The sequence below is a fragment of the Talpa europaea genome (assembly GCF_964194135.1).
Source record: "Talpa europaea genome assembly, chromosome: 4".
In the NCBI taxonomy this organism is placed as follows: domain Eukaryota; kingdom Metazoa; phylum Chordata; class Mammalia; order Eulipotyphla; family Talpidae; genus Talpa; species Talpa europaea.
This window is the reverse complement of record NC_140070.1, coordinates 77771830-77790441: the sequence shown is the minus strand read 5'-3', so window position 1 is coordinate 77790441 and position 18612 is coordinate 77771830.

The following is an 18612-nucleotide window of genomic DNA, read 5'->3' as shown; positions in this document are numbered from 1 at the left end:
CATTTGCTGCCCTTAGACTAGATAGATCAATGTGAGATTATATTTGTACAGAAAACAGAACTAAGGAACAAGCCCTGATTCAATCCAACATTAAGAACTTGTATTTATTCCATGCATATTTTAACACCCAGGTCACCAATTTCATGCCACATTTATTGCTACTTCTCAAGGAATGTTTTTGTGTTTCCTCTTGTCTCATCAAAATTCACTCATTTTTGAAAAACTCCTCTCTCATTCTCTGGTTCTCTCTTTCTCTCTCTCTCTGCCTTTCTTTCCTGTTAACCAAGCTAACATCGTCCTATCTATGTTTTTCAGGTTTATTATACTCTCATTACAAACATATCTAGCAGTCAGAAATGAACACATTTTCTGTTTACATGCCTTAGCTCTTTCTTACTGCTAAATTTTAATTGCTTGGGATGGAGAATTTATTAAAAAAGTAAAGACAAGATTTGTTTTATGTAATCAAGGAACAAAGCTATTTTATTTTATTTAAGATTTATTTATTTATTTATTTAAGCACTAGGTACAGTCAGAAGCACGGGAGGGTGAGAGAGAATTCACCAAAGCCAGAGCAGGGAGGAGAGCAGACAGACTGACGAAACACACTGCTGAGGGGAGCAGTGGACGCAGCAGTAGAGGTCTGCGCGCGCGGTGTGGGACCCTCGCCAGTGGCCGGGGATTGAACCAATGCTGCAGAGGCTGCGGGCAGCTTCGCAGCCCAGCGCTCAACCGCTGCACCACTGGGAGGCCCAACAAAGCTATTTTATAGAAAGCACTAAAAAATAGCAAAGGAAAATTTTTCTCCCTGATTGTTTACCTTTTTTTTTTTTTAATTGAAGTAACATTACACTACCATATTGTATGTTTCTCTTTGAAGAATTAGAATTACCTATCAACAAACAAATGATATACATATGTTGCTCCAGGATAGGATAGCAACTTTTAATACTCTCACAATTCTGCCCTTGGTATTTACAAGAGCTCTGTTAACTGAGGACTGTCATTCAGTCAAAAGATCAAATAGCAGTAGAAGAGCAAATTCATAATAGCTGGTAGGAGGCAATATGTCAACAACATCAAAAGATTAGCTCAAGGAGACCTAACAATGACTCAGATGGTTAAAATCAAGATGGAAATATAATTTGGAAGCATTTCTTCTTTTGAGCATTAAAGGGATTGTGGTACCCTAGCCATCATAAGAACCCCCCTTTTGATTTACCAAGTTCAAAAAGAGAAAGTTAAGGGTGAGTGTAGGGGCAGGACTGGACACTGAGCAGGTTTTCTGATCCAGCAGACTGGGTAAAGGAGGAGTCAGAGTCCTCAATGGCTTTTGCAGGTCTTTTATTGGGATTACCGGGTACACAGCAGGCAGGCCTCCCAGCCCCCAGCAAATCTTCACTCTATCTGGGCTCTCCGGCGTTCTCTCTGCTTCTCTGATCTTGGCTTCTTTTTCAGCTTCTTTCTCTGCTTCTCTCTTGGCTTCTTCTGCTGGCGTCCCCGTGACGCCGCCCTTAAAAGCCCAGTCTCAGCCCAGATGGATCCCATCATCTACCTATGCCCACAACCTACTCCAGGTGCCCGCCATCAGGCATGCATTCAGGACCGCAAGGATCCATCATCTATCCTGATGGCAGGAGGGCAGAAAAGCCTGACATTTTTCCTTACCCTACAGTGAGTATATTAAGTATTTGATTGCTCTAGTCCAGTATTCTGTTATAAGATTCTTTGTGTCACATGTCCTAACTACTATTTAAAGTCAATGATGGAAAGTAGAAGATTTACAGATTTAAAGCTATTTACCATGCTTTACAACTTGAAATTTAAAAAGTTAATTTTAAAGCCTGTTTTTTAAAAATAATTATATATCTGCTAAAAAAAAATCATACAAATGTAATTATTAGCCTTGTTGCCATAGCAAATGCAGTGAAAACGACAGTTGTTTTTTTAGGAAGTTGGTATTCTTCTAATAGAGAGTAATACAACAAATATTTCCCTAAGGATTATTTAGAAATAAGCAGTTTAATTGAAGATAATATCATAAGTAAAATTTAAATGTACGCCAAGTAGCAATAACTCAATTTTCTAATAACAAAGTATTAGGAATGTTTTTTGGGGTAATTTTAAAAATCAAGATTATTAAAATCTTGCTGTAATGAGAATTTAATATTCTTATATATAAAAACTTAATCTTTCTATCTTGATAATTGCCTTTAGGACAATCACTAAATCTAGTGAAATAAGTTGAGGTTGCATTGCATTATGCTAATTTTATCTTGAACACAGCCTTTTCTCACTTATTTTTTATATCAATAGATTTAAAATCTTGTTAATCTTTAAATTTTATTTATTGACTAGATCAATGTTATATATTAATGTATGTGTTTTGCATAATATTAGCACCCCAGTTCCTATATGCATAAAAAATTAAAAAATTCTAAATTCTGAGAGATGAGAGGTAGGGGGGGTGAGAGAATTTGCCATTATTCTCAGAATTTTGAGCCAACAATTATGGATTAATTGTGTGTGTCTCCCCCTAAAATTGGTATGTTGTAATCCTCACCTACAATGTGATTGTATTAGGAGGTGGGATCCTTAGGAGCTGATTAGATCATGTGCAAAATTACCTATATGTAGGAGACCACAGAGTTTCCTATCCCTTTTCTCTCCTCTTCCCCATGTAAGAACACATATATACAGGGCAAATGAATTAATACGTCTTTTACCGTCATCAGCCTCTGTGGCTGTCACCTGCGGCCCTGATTGCCTGCATGCAGAAGGAGCGTGGGCATGAGGCACGCATGCTTGCTTGTGTCACCTGGAGTATGGTGTGGGCGTGCCTAAGTGTGCACACCTGAGCCTGGAAGCGGGGATTAAAGCGCTGCAGCAGCGTCAGTGAGCCGAGGAGGGGCTGCGTGACTACAAAAGCCGCAAGTCCACGAGGAGACGCGGGAGAACGCCAGAGCCAGCCCAGAGAAAGAGGCTAAAGATTGCGAGGGCTTGAGAGTCTGGTTGCAGCCACCAGACCCGTGCCTGCCTCCTCGCATGCGGCCAGCCTCCCTGGTGTGCCTGTGAACCTGGTTTCCTGAGAGAATGTTTGTAGGGTAAATGATTTTCAAGCTTTTCTGCCCTCCTGCCATTAAGGATGGATCCTTGCGGTGCTGAATGCACGTCTGGTGGTGGGGAAGCTGGAGTAGGGTGTGGGCATGCGGAAGTGGATACACCTGTGCTGAGACCAGGCTTATAAGGTCGGCATCACAGGGGACATCAGCAGAGGGCGGAACCAGAGGAGAGAGAACAACAGAGAACGCTGGAGAGCCCAGCAGAGTGAAGACTTGCTGGGGGCTGGGAGACCTGCCAGCCTCCCAGCCCCCCAGCACCCCTGCCTGTGTGTACCTGGTAACTCCCAATAAAAGCCTGCAAAAGCCATTGAGGGCTCCAGGACACTTCTCCTTACTCCGTCTTCTCGGTCATAGATAACCTGCCCTGTGTCTATTCCTGCCATTGCAACGTTGAAGTCTGAAAAATCCACTGAGGACTCCGGGACTCTCTACCATTCTACCTGAATCGATAGTGAACCGGCCCGCTGGGTGCACGCTGGTACCTAGCTCGTCTCATCAGAATTACAACAGACACAGCCTCACCTCTACAAGACTGTCCTACAAAGAAAAGATGAAACAAAGGTACTTTTGTATACTGTTGGTGGAAACGTAAATTGGTGCAGCCTCTCTGAAAAACAGTATGGCCATTCCTTAAAAACTTACAGATATAAATATCATATGCTCCAGAAACTTGGCTCATAGAATTTAAAGAAAATGAAAACACTAATTTGAAAAACTGTTTATTGCAGCACTGTTCATGAAAGCCAAGACAACCGACATGTCCATTAATGAAGGACTAATGAACTCCTGGCATATATCCTCAATGGAAAAAAAAAAAAACAAAAAACAAAAAACCTTAGCTTTTAAAAAATAAAATTCCTTTTGGGACAATACAGATAAAATGAATAATAAATCAGAAAGTGAAAGAAATACCCGATGATCTTACTCATACGTGGAATATAAATAAAGCAACTGAACTAAAAAAAAATACAACAACAAAAAATAACTCTTTGCTATGAGAGGAGGCCCACTTAATATGGTGAATGCCTGTAGAACTTTGGTGGTGGGTGCTGGTGTGTGCCCTGTGGGATGTGTCTATAACAAGTGTGAAGCTTTACTCCTGAAAATTACACACTATTGTAACCAATAATAAATGAATAAAAAACAAAAAAAAGGTAAAGGAAAACAAGTATCAAATTAACAGTGAATCTGATTGCTGATTAAAACAAAAATGCAGACAACTGCAAATCAAGAAGACTCCTCACCAATCGCTATATCTGTTAATATCCCGATCTTCAACATCCTGTCTCCAGAAATGTAAGAAATGAATTTCTGATTTTTACTTTTTTAAAAGATTTATTTTTATATAAGAGCTGGGGTACAGTCCAGAGGCACAGGAGGATGAGAGGATTCACCAGAGGCAGAGCAAGGAGCAGAACAGGCAGACAACGGAAATACACTGCTGAGGGGAGCAGCAGGCGTGACAAGAGTGGTCTGCCACACCATGTTGGATTCTCGTTGGGCCGGCTGGGATTGAACCTGTGCTGCAGAGGCTGCGGACAGCTTCACAGCACAGTGCTCAACCTGCTGCGCCACTGGGGATGCCTGAATTTCTGATTTTTGAAAGCCACCCAAAGTTTCATTCTGTTATGGCACTGAAGTAAGAAACTAGCAAAATAGAACTTGCATTTATATAGAGCAATGGAGTAGAAAAGGCTTGTACTGCTTTCCAGAATATCTTTAGTATGGACATAGAAAAATATTTTTCATGAAATCACATCATATAAAATCTACCCCTTAAGTTTACTAGATTTAGCATATTAAGCCACTTACAGTAATATAGAAGATTGAACATTTTCTCATATGATATATATTGGACTGATAAATCTTTATAATTGAAACATAAAAATTGTATATAAAAGTGTGTATGCACCAAAAAACTTTGATAAAGCATAAGTTCTCAACCCTGGCTGTACTTTAGCGATACCTGGCTATCTTAAATACAAATTACTGTTTTTGGCTGTCCATCTCCATAGAATTAATAGGAATGGTTGAGGACTGATAGTTGGTGAGATTTACTAGGACTCTAAAATAATTTATTGTGCAAAAGAGAGTAAGAAGTGCTCTCTGAAAAAATGATATAAAAATATATAAAATTAAAAAAAATTAAAAACATAGACTTTGAAAAAAAAAAAGTACTTTCTTAAGTCCTAGTAGAGAACAAATAAAAGCAGCACTTCTAAATTATTGCTGACTTGGCAAAGAGGGAGAGAGGCAGTAGGGGGTAGAAGAAGGGAGAGGGGAGAAAGTGGAGTTGGGGAGAGGGAGAGGGAATGAAGGAGAGAGGGGCTGGAAACGGATGTCTTTCCTTTGGTAAAAACAAAACCAAAACCATTACTTACTCTGCTCTACTTACAGGAAAAAAATCTTATCATTTGGGAGTCAAAATCTATTTAAAGTCATTCCCTTTCTATCTGGGTGAAAGCTTGTGACCTATCACTTCCAATATCCCTTCCTGACTCCCAAGTGCTGCGGACAATGGGCTGACACACTCACTCTAAATACTCTTTCCATTATGAGCACATTTGAGCACAGTGTGAGCACATTTAGATTCACTCTTCATGTTTTTCTGCCATTAGCTAGAAACGTAATAAAGATTTGGCATCTGCGATAAATGGTGTTCATCTTTACAGGGAATACTAACATATTTGTTTTAAGGTACCGTAACAGTTGTTGAGCCACTTTATTCAATGTGAAATTTGAGGTCATGCAATGCCAGGACTAAAGTGCAGCCTCAGAAATATGCAATTTGCAATTATTGCATATACTACAATGAGACTTTTTTTTTTTTTTTTTTTTTGTGGGACCCTCGCCGGTGGCCGGGGATCGAACTGGTGCTGTAGAGGCTGTGGGCAGCCTCGCAACCCAGCACTCAACCGCTGCACCACCAGGGGAGGCCCGAGACTGCATTTTTTTAATGTAAGTGTTCCACAGTCATTGCTTTATGTAGAAGCTCTTGTGAGACTCATGAGTATTTTCAAATAAAATACAATACTAGATTCAAATTTGTATGTAATGAATGTGAAGGGTGGAAATGTAATTGATGTATTATTAACAAATAGCATCACTACCAACTATATAGCTGCTCATATTGTATCATTATAAAGTAAGTCCTAGTAACACTTCTAACTAATTCATCTTGATCTCAGAGGGCAATGTGTGATTACTGTTTTGACTTGGTTTGGGGCACTGATATGAATAATTGTAGCTTTAACACTCTGGGATGGAATTCCTCCCTAAGTTTCCCCTTAGGGGAAATGAACACCAGAATTCTGTAGGAGCTACCCCTCAAATATACTTAGAGGAGATGAGTTGAGCAAAAAATGGGTCAACTGTGGTAGACCTGGTGATGCACCTTTCAGATGGTCTTTTTAGGAGGCAGTATTAAGTACCCAGTTGTGGGGCTGAGATTGCAAAATCATGCTCCTCAGATAGCCTCCAACTTCTCCAATAATTCCCATACTGAACCTTGGGGGTTGCTAGGCTCTAGTTAACAAAGGAAAGGAGGAAAGCATTGACTTGAGAAAGAGAGAGGAATGACAATGACTGTGATTCTTATCTGTACAATCCTTGTTTATGAAAGGAACAAGATGCTAACACCTGTCCCTAGATGGTACATTCCTGTAAGTCTGTGATCTTCAGTATCATTTCTGTGGGTAAGTATATGTTTTGACACTGAATACAGTGAATATTTTGAATACGCCAATGAAGCTATATTTTTAATCCAAATGGTCTTGTAAACATTCATGTCAAAGACTACCAAAAGTCCCCTGAGGAATTTTTATCTAACTAAAGAGGAGAAATGTACCATACTGAATATAACTTAAAAGGATAGAGGGAAACAAAATACATGTATACATGTCCAGAATGAAGATAGCATGAGGACTAGGGATGTTCAATGTTTCAGTCATTGCTATAAAGCCTACAGTGTCTATTAGGTATTGAAAATGTTGTAAATATTTTTGAAGTAATTGAAGTAAATTATTATTATTGGAATCTCTTTAGTATATTGTTCTACCTTAAAATCACAACTCTAACCAGGATTATCTTCGTATTTATTGCAAAACATATATTTATACATTTCATATGCTGAGCTGTTTCCTTTCTCTTAAAAAAATCTGTTCTTTGACTACAAATTATTTTTGTCAGTCTTTATTTCTGCCACTTAACACACATATTTGATTAAACTCATTTTCCTTCTAGTTCAATTTTAATATATTTTTACAATTTTACATATTCCAAACAATGCAATGCATTATAATGTTTTATTGTTCTCTAATTACTTCAGTGATATATTTTTCATAAGTGTTGTTGCAATATACTGCATATTTTGAGTGTGTCTTGCAATTTTTTGTTATTGCCATCTATATAGACACTTCTGTTTAAAATATATCTGGTCAAGCTTCTGTGAGTTCACAGTGTAGCTACTGAGAGCTGACAATTCCAATGGCAACTACTCTTGCTTCTCCTGGCTTCTCTGTTGCTTGGCATAAAGTTTTTCTTGAGAATTTTGGGATATTACTTAGTTTTCACTCACAAGGCATTTCATACCCCTTGACTAACTAGAATCAGGTGTTGTTTCACAAAACTACCAGTCTTTTCCTATTTGGTACTATTTTGAGATATGTAATTCAGAGTTTTTCCAGCAGGATTGAGGGCCATTTACTCATGTTGATATACTTTTTTATTAGCACACTCTATATTGGCTAGTATCTGTTCACCTTTTCAATTGTCTATTCTCACTTGAATCCCCTGGTTTCAACTCCCAAATAAACTATCTGCCCACAAGTATTTGATTGGAGAAATGCTTTCTTGAGAATTCATACTAGAACAGGGTCTTTTTTCAGTTTTCATGTTGCTGGAAATACCATCAGGTGGAGGAAGAGTATGTGTCTGAAAGGAAGAGAAAGATAGGCATGAGTAGGATTAATATCAATAGAAGCATTGTTGATAGTATTCTTAATTCCGGTAAAAATGAAATGGAATTGAATCAAATCAGTTGAAACTCTAGCCAGAAATCGTAGCTGATTGGTCTTAAGTACATGAATATATTTTTTTACTACATGAATATATTTTTTTAATTCCTTTCCTTGGTTTTACTTTCATTTTATCAATCTGGATAATTCAAAATCTATGTTGCTAAGAAGGCTAATACTGGCCACTTGTAAATTCAGTCAGGATTACTCTCAGTGACAGTGGTTTTACTCAGTGGTTTTACTCAGGTTGGAGATGGTGAAGTTTAAACAAGTGATTAATTCATTACACATTATATCAAAACAAATACAGTGACAGGATGAATACATTCCTAGTCTATAAAATTAATTAATCTGAACTAGATTTGTCATGTTAACACTTGTTATAAAATAGAATTGATTCAAAGTATGAAAGCAGAAGGTATTTTATTTGCCTAATCATCTTTTATTGGGATGCCATTAATGGAGGGTCATAAAGCAATTTGAACAAACTGTTGTTTTAAGGTAAGGAAATACGGAGATTTGTATGCATTTTCTTTATCATCCTGAGTAGAGTCTTTTTTACTAGGAATATTAGGTAATAATTGGCATATTATATATTTTTTGCAATAACTGGTTATTATTTAAAGATACAGTGTTATTTAAGGAAGTAAGCAGATGGCATTCCCACTTTACAGCATTCTTCCAGGAAATTATTTGCTGCTCCTCTCAGTATTAATTACAGGTATGAAAGCTAAACAGATATCAATATATAAATAATGTACTTTTTCTTTTTAATCCTTATGGTCTATCAAAACCTAATCTTATGTTTAGTTTTCTTAGCTGCATGGCATTAATTTAAGAGTGCTACTCTTGCAATTTTCATATTGATTTTCATTAACAAAGTAAAAAGGATGGATATTTTTATGGATGTTTCTTCTTCTTGCATTTGTTGTTAAAATTCAGAACATTTAATTAAATCTTTGTGTTAATGGGTTTAGGACTAGTTCCCACCTCAATAAATCAGAACTAAGAAATTGTTCAGTTTACTTAAACCGCAATCAATGCTAATTTCCTTTTGGCTTAGCAATTTCATTAAGTTGTGTATTGGAAGTCCAATTATTTGCAATTACAGTTTTGATATATTAAGATAATGTGATATAACATCTAAATTATAACTTACAGAAGCTCAATTTTTATTATTGTGTGTATTGAAATCTATTTAGACGTAATCTTAGAAAGTCAGTATAAATGTTATTAATTCTATTATTTGCATATGTTCCTGTGCAGTATTTATGCAAATTTACACATAAGCACATTCACTGTCAACATAAATGTTCTAAGTGACAAATACCAAAATCAGCTAGCAAAAGTTGTAAGTAATTTACAACAATCCAAATTTTCTTCTGTAGCATGCTGTTGAAACATAGATGTTATTATATGATGCCTTTCAGTGAATTATTTCTTAGAATTTTAGATTTTGCACAAAAATTTGGGAGATAGTAAGCAATTTTACTTAATGTCAGTACATTTGGCAAAATTGCATAATATTGTTTCATGTGTCTCATAGGTATCTAACTCAAATTTGGTATGTATCTTTTATTTTCATGAGAGAAATCATTATTTTTTCATACTTATTATTGCCAAAAGAATGCTTATACCGAATATATGTGAAAAATATTTATCATCCTTATTTGACATGAAAAAAATCACTTCAGATTTTTATTTCCTTCAAGTTATTTTTAAACACAATCTTACATTAAAGGTTTTTTAAAGATACTAGAAAATCAAAATATGACATGGACTTTGTTGTTATTTATTAGCTAATTTTTATATTTAATAATTAACTTACTAAGATATTTATCTATAAATCTTAATATTTTCTGAATAAGGGAAATTTTTATGTTCTAAGGGGAATTTTTTAAATCCTTAGTCATTTTATAAGTACTCAAATGAAAGATAAGCTTATTTTATTTTGAAGAAATAACCATTAATAATTATCTAAGTGATTATGATTACACTTAGAAATTTTCAGCAAGATAGCTGGATGTAACATAAAGCTTAAATGAAGAATGCCCATGGTTAATTAAATTGCATTTCTTTAGCAAAACAGAATATATGCCAATCAGATATGAAGTTCCGACTCTATCTCCCTGCTAAGTATTTAAGACTTAGAAAAAAAATACAGGAATAAGTTGGGTTTAGCATTATTATAGATGTGAACCACATCACTAGGAGATAATACCATATTATTTTTCTGGAATGACAATGAGGACATTCACCTTAAGAGCTTCCCTTTGATGCAGTCTTTAAAATCACAAGTGAGAGATGTGTTAGGAATAAAATAAAACCACAGGCAGTGTTTTGGTTCTCAAGTCCTTAATGCTTCAAATAGAAAGAGTGAATTAATAGATGAAATACAGAATCTGTATGAAGTCTGGAATAAACTGTTCAAATATTTAATTTGCCTGTTTAGATCTTATTAATAACAGCAAAATGCTTTATACAAAAGCAGACATGCTTCAAATAATTACCAGTTAGTGAATCATTATCATCTGTGTGCTGCTATTTTAAATTTGAGTTTTGTTTTTAGGATGAGTAAACTATCCTTTACTGAGAATTTAACAGTGAGCATACTTATTTATAATAATTTTAATCAGACTTCAGTATCTTTTTTTTTCTCATAAGCCTCCCCCCACCCCCATATAGAGTAAAACTCAACTAAGAGGGGGATATTTTTGTGTCTGTTTCCCTCAGCATATTAATTACTGTAACACCAGTAGCTTTAAGAGTGGTAGAATCCCAAGATTTCCAAAGATTTAATAACCTGGTTTGTTAGTGGCTAGTAGAGATTAGCAGATTTTTTCAGCACAACTGCTAAAGAGCAAGAGTCATATGCTGCACTATTGGTGATTAAACTTTTTGAAGTATGTATCATTGTTTCCTGATTATCAGTGAAAAATGGGAATACTGTCCTTTTTTAAAAAGATTTGTTTGTTTGTTTGTTTATACAAGCACTGGGTACAGTCAGAAGCGCGGGAGGGTGAGAGAATTCACCAGAGCCAGAACGGGGAGCAGAGCAGGCAGAAGGACCGAAGTACACTGCTGAGGGGAGCAGCGGGCGGCAGGAGAGGTCTGCGCGCCATGTGGGACCCTCCTCCGGTGGCCGGGGAGCAGCCGAGGATTGAATGGCACTGCAGAGGCTGCGGGCAGCCTTGCTACCCACCGCTCAACCGCTGCGCCACCGGGGAAGCCCTGTCCTTTTTTTTAATATCAGATTAACAGTAATGATATATAATGCCTGGGAGAAATAAAAGCAAGAGAACAGGAAGAAAAATATGCCATCCCAAGAAAGAACATGTATATACATATATATACACATAATAAATATACACACATGTACATATATCTATATGTGTACTTATATATAAATGGACATGCAAATTGTAATACAGTTCCAGGTAACTTCAAAAAGTTGCCAAAATCATCATGTAAAAGCCTATACCTGAAGGTTGTTTGTGATGAATAGGTAACAGATTAGTACTTTTTGCTATTTAAAATCATTTTTAAAAGTAACATGGTTTAGTAAAAATCTTGTTTGGTAAACACATCTCCTCTAAGACAAAGATGAAAACTTCATAGGTTATTTTTCACTGTGACTTCACTAAAATCATGCCTGAAATGTTACCAGAGTAACTTGCTTATTGTTGGCATTGTGGCTTTTACTTCAGCACTCTGGTAATTAAGTTAAGCGTTTTGAAATTTTAAACAATCTACCGTGTGGGCCTCCCCTGGTGGCGAAGTGGTTGAGTGCTGGGCTGTGAGGCTGCCTGCAGCCTCTGCAGTGGTGGTTGGTTCCCAGGCCGTCGACGAGGGTCCCACAAAAAAAAAAAAAAAATCTGAGCTTCTCAAAAACCTAACGGTGGGGTTATTATTTAGATCATTTTCTTAATAAAAAACAAAAACAAACAAACAAAAACAGAGGTAGAGATCAAAGAGAGTAGGATACAGTAGAGAAACGAGACTTTGGGTTAACAAGTGAACACTTGCTCTAAAAGGGGTAACGTGAACTCAGGTGAAACTGTCGTGGCCAGTGTTGCCATATCATCTGATTTTTCAAAACAGAAAAACAATTTAGATTCTAAAGCAAATTCTTGGGAATAAATATAGGATCAAATTAAAATGATTTTGAGCATTCTGTGCAAACTAACAAATGACGAGTAAGGTCTCTAATTGGCAAGAATTTGTCCAGTTCTTCATCTCAAGATATTAGGGCAAAAAAGAGAAAACATGGCTGTTACTCTATTTATAGAGATTATTTGTCCAAGCATCCAATTTATTCAAAATTTTACAGTTATGTTCAAAAATTCTTCTGTTCAGTTTTCTAAGAGTTGTAAAAATAGGTCATATTTTCTTAAAGATCATTTAGCCTTTGAATGAAACACTGCTTAACTGTACATGTAATTTCCATAATTTGTAGATATGAGTGGTTTGAGAGCATAGAAAAGATCATAAGTAATTAGTAGACACAGAAAGACCTCCTTAAAAGAGTGAGAACTTGAATTTGAACTTGGATAATCAATGTGAATATAGCATTTGTACCTGAACATTTTCTTCCATATCGGTCTATTTAGTTTTAACTAATAATATGGGACATTACTGAAATAAATGAGACAAAGCTTACAACATTTGGAGCAAGATTTACCATTTTGTTATTTAGTGAGTGGTAGGACTATTAGAATATGAATATTTATAAATTGTTATTTTGAGGTGTAGTAACTTGAACAGTGATTATTCTATTAAACCCTATACTCATTCAAATTTCTCACATGCTGCTTCTATTTACAAAATGTTATCCTGGACTCACAAGTTCTAATGAATTTTTAATTGTGAAATGATAATACAGTTTTAGCTAACATTCAAAAACCATCCATCTTTAAATGTATTTTACAAACTGATTACCTTCAGTTCCTGATCATCTGATGGTTACCTATACCTTTTACAACTTATCATTTGACTTATTTGAAATAAAACAAGAAATGCATTATTTTGGTTTTGAAATTTTTCCTTATTATGGTAACTTAAATTGCAATTTCTCATTTACATACAGTAACAGCTTAATTGGATTGTTATCTTAGTTTCTCCTGGGAAATCCTTCTTGCATATGAAACTATGCATTTTAGGCTCACTCATGTTGATCCTGTTTATTTGCAAACATATATCTGTTTATTATTCATTGAAAAACTGCCTGTTCATATTTTTGCATATTCTTATCTTTTAAGCTAAAATAATCTTTGCAAATCATTTAAATATGTTTAAGATTCTTTCACTTTCCCAATTAAAAAGTGCTGTTAACTTACCTTAAAAATACCATAATATTAGTTGGGAATATATTTTTCCTACTTCTACATTTGAATAGTTTGCTTTATAATGAATATAACTAGCAGTAAAAAACGGCTTTGTCGAGACTATATATATATATATATATATATATATACACACACACACACACGTGTCTCATATATATATATATGAGACTCATATATATATATAATATATATGAGACACGTGTGTGTGTGTCAGCTACAGTGTTTTAGATCACATGATTTTACAAATTTACTTTTGCACATAATTATAAGAAAAATGAAAAGGGTAATTTATGGAAAGGGAAAAGCTAGAAGTAATATTGAAATGAAAATGGTTGCAGTTCATTGAGAAAGGCATTAGGAGAGTTTCCTAAATTCAATGAATTGTATTGCATCTTAGTTAGATTATCAGTCCTTTTAATGTGAATTTCAGTGTCAGTAAATGCCTTCTACTTATAAATAATTTCAATTAAAAAGATTAACAAATTTTTGAGTAGTCTTTAATATTAAAAGTGCATAGAAGATCAAATATATAGCTAGAGTGGAAAACTTAATGTCCTTTTTTTGTTTGTATGGATGGTTATTAATCTCCTGCTTTTTCTAGATATGAACCTAATTCAAGCAATGCATTTGAAATGGAAAATACTCTATAGAGAAATAGCTCTGAATAGTCCAGGTACAGGTTTAAATTCATAACAAGTATTGGAGTTTCTCTGCTTATTTTTGTTTTTTTTTTATTTTTTAAATATTTATTTATTTATGCATTCAAGAACTGGGGTACAGACCAGAGGTGTGGGAGGTGAGAGGAGTCACCAGAGGCAGAGTGAAGAGCAGAAAAGGCAGATGCACTGAAATACACTGCTGAGGGAAGCAGCAGGCTAGTCAGGAGAGGTTGGCTGTGCCATGTGGGTAGCTCCCTGGCCTGGTATCAAACTTGTGCTGCAGGGGCAATGGGTAGCTTTATAGGTTGTGTCTTAAACACTTGTGCCACCAGAGAGACCCTCTGCTTATTTTTATTATTTTTTTTCTGCTTATTTTTAAATGAATTTTTATTTGTGTTGTTATTGGTTGTATAGTTCTTTATATATTTGGATATTAATCTCTTGTCCTCTTATCTGATATATGATTTGAAAACATTTTCTCCCATTCCATTGATTGACTTTTATTTGGTAAATTGTATCCTTTGCCATGCAGAAATGTTTGAAGTTTGATGTAGACCCACTTAGTTATTTTTGCTTTCCCTATTTGTGCATTGGGTGCCAATAAAGAAAAAAAAAAAACAATAACAAAAAACATTGCCACAACCAATAGAGTGGCTCTTCTCAATGTTTTCTTCTGGAAGATTTGTAATATAAAGTTTTATGCTTAAGTTTTTGATCCATCTAGCTAATTTATATCAGCTGTGAAAAATAGGGTTCCAATTTCATGTTTGTGATATCCAGTATTTTTGGTACCATTTATTGAAGAGACTATCCTTGCCTCAGTGCATATTTTTGGATATCTTGTCAATTTTTAGTTGACTCTATATGAGCATGTTTAATTCTGGGCTTTTTTTTCCTATTGAATTGTTCTATGTGTCTGTTTTTATGCCAATGCCATACTGTTTTAATTGCTTTAGCTTTAGAGTACAGTTTGGAATTAGGAAGGGTGATGCCTTTGGCTTTCTTCTTCAAACATGTGATTGCCTAGGTTATTTAAGGTGTTTTGCGATTCCATAAAAATCTTTGGATTTTTTTTAATATTTCTGTGAAAAATACCAGTAGAGTTTTGATAAGAAATGAGTTGTCTCTGTAGATGGCTTTGGGTGGTATGGCAGTTTTAGTAATATTAATTCTGAGCTATAAACACAGGCTTTTATTCCATCAAGTTTATATTTTCTTTGAAGTCTTTCAACAAAGCCATACATAAATGATTCTATGTAAGCCTTATTTAAATTACATATTTTAAATGAATAAGTAGTGGAAATTCACATTTGAACCAGCAACATGGGTATAATTTGAATCATATCACTTTGAAAAACTAAATTCATTTCTTAGAAAATAAAAATATTAGGATGATGCTGAAAGTTTTTAGATATAGAGACTAAGAAATTATTATTAATTTGTAGAAAAGTATTTGTATTTTCTGTCTTCAAAATTGATCGTTACCTCATAAAGTATCATACATACTAAAATGTTTTTATTGTTACAGTTTTCTCAAAAATAGTATCAAGATAGATAAATCTATTCCTTTGGCAACTTTGTTTCAAATTTCATGAGTAAATCTAAAGTACAGCTGCTGTAGTTAACTATACTGCATTACATATTTGCAATTTGCTAAGAAAGTAGTTCCTAAAAGTTTTCATTGTGGGGTCTCCCTAGTGGGCTAAGAGTTAAGTCTCAGTGCTATCACCTCCATGGTGTGAGGCCATTACTGGCCAGTCAGCAAACCCGACATATGGCTCAGCAGACCTATCTTACCTGCTGGTCCTCTTAGCAGTAGATTTCAATTAGTCTGCCTATTCTACCCCCAACTCTGTCTCTGGTGAATCTTCTTAACCCCTTCACCTCTGACCCAGTTCATCTATGCAAAATAAAGTTAAAAAGTTTAAAAAAGTTAAACAGATTTCACTGAAAGGAAAATATTGTAACTGTATTAAGTAATGGATCTAACTAAATATATTGTGGTAAACATTTTGTAAATATATACTAAATCAAATCCTTTTGTTGCACACCTTACTTAGACAATATTTGTCAATTTTATCTCAATTAACTTGAAAAAAGTAATAATGATTAGCAAACCAAATTAAAAAAGTTTTGTAATCTAGTATTATTAGATGTTGTAATACATCAAATGTATATATAAAAATATTTTCCAATATTTAAGATTACTTTTTTGAAAATTATGGATGGCATAACTACATTTTTTTTAAATTGTCTCATTAGCACAGTTAGTTTGAAAAGAGCCTTCACTGTCATTGCAATAAATAAATTGAAGCTTTGTTTTTATAATTTTCGGTTAATATACAATTGAAATGTCATATTCTCTTCTAAGAAAAATTCCTTTATTCAGGGAGCCATAACATCTGTGAATCTAGATCTATATCTGATTTCCTATGTAAAATAAGATTCATCTAACTTTACCAAACATTAAATCAAAGGATAGTAAACTTATATAGTGGCATATTTCTAAAGTCTCAACATAAAGTGTCTTAGGAAACTCATTCAGTATATCTGCTTACCAGGATGTGTTAGCAGAAATTTAGAAAAAGCTGGCAATAGCTCAGTCATGTTAGGAGCCTAACAGGCACTGAGGTCATAAGGTCCCTGAAAATGGCTACAAGAAATTGTAACAATGAGGAAGCCTTCCACAAGACAGCTAGTACTTTAAAACTAGTGCTAAAAACTTAGTGGAGTTTATGTGATAGTAAGAATTGCATATGTTCTGCTATTTTATGAAAAATATAAAGTGTGTGAGAAACATTTGAAATAATAAAATAAAAATGGTAGTACCTTGAGCAAGGTCCCTTTTTTCAAGTTAAATCAACACCTATGTTAGATTGCTTGATTAAAAATACTTCCAGAAAAAAAAAAAATTCACAGGTGATATGATCAATGATGCATAGGAGTATTTCTCCATTCTCTCCTCTTTCTTTTCTTTTATTTCTTGGGAATAAAATGATTCATGTAAGTCTTGACAGGATGCACAATACAGTACCCATCTTTGATTTTTTGATTGTAAAATTATTTTAAAGATTTATTTATTATGCATATAGGACCTGGGGTACAGGCCAGAAGTGCGGGGGTCGGGGGGAGGTGAGAAGATTCACCAGAGATAGAGCAGGGAACAGAACTGGCAGATCGACCAAAGTACACTGCTGAGGGGAGCAGCAGGCGAGAGAGGAGAGGTCTGCTGCACCACATAGGTTGCTCCATGGCCAGCCAGTGATCAAACTCTTGCTGTAGAACAGCTTCACAGGCTGCGTCTTAACCCTTGCGCCACCAGGGAGGCACAATTTTAATATTCTTATATTTTCCTTTTTCCAGTTTAATACTTTGGTATTCTAGTATATTTTTTTTTCCTTTTAGCTGCTTTAAAAAAGGTTATCAATGATATTTTGTCACTCCATCTGACAAGTGAAGGTTTGCAGCTAAAATATACTTTCATTTTCTTCCTAACTGAGGTGATTCCTCAACTGACAATGAGGTGACAATGTCTAAAGAAATGTGGTTTGTTGGAAATAATAGTGAACTGGCAAGTAGTTCCAACATCACAATAAATAAGATATGTGAGATTTAGGGAGCTATAAAAAACTTCTGAGTTTTACTTTACCAACTATAAAATGAAGATGATTTTCACCATGCCTATTTCATAGAATTATCATGGAAATGATAGAAGATAGTAGAGAAAAATTTTATCTATTACAAAAAACTATGAAAATATAAAGAAACAGATATAAAGTTCTCCATTGAAGTTTAGTTTGCTCATTTTAAAAAGTATTGTACTTCTTATTAATAATTGATACTCATTGTTTTAAAAATTATTGCTAATTAAACTAGTTGATACTGTTAAATTATTTAATTGAATTATTCAGTAAAATTAGCAAATAGCAATGTATATTAATAATCACTATGTTGATATTAATAAGCTAACATTTTTAATAAACAATAGTCTATTATTGAGCTGCTTAAACTTTTAATATAAAAATTCTAAGAATAATAGATTTTTTATTCAAATAAATGCAAAATGGGCAAAAGTGGCAATATGTAAACTGTCAAATAAATGTAATAATTTAACATTTAAGATATTCAAATAGTGTCACCTATAAAAAACTTTTGAAAAACTATTGTTTGTTCTCCACAATATAGAAAAATTTGAGAAGATTAAGAAAAATCAAAGCAATCAATTTGGCATTCTGAATAAATTTAGAGTTAGTAGAAATATGTTTAAGATAATTTGGGAAGTAAAATTAGACTATATTTTCAAGACTTTAGGTAAAGTGTATTATAAAATATCATTGAAAACATATTTTGATATATTATGCATCGAATAAAAAATTACTAGTGTCACTAGTATCACCACTCCCATCCCTCTTCAGTATAAATAATCATTATATTGGTATCTAAACTATAGAGTAGTTTGACAAGTTGTCTA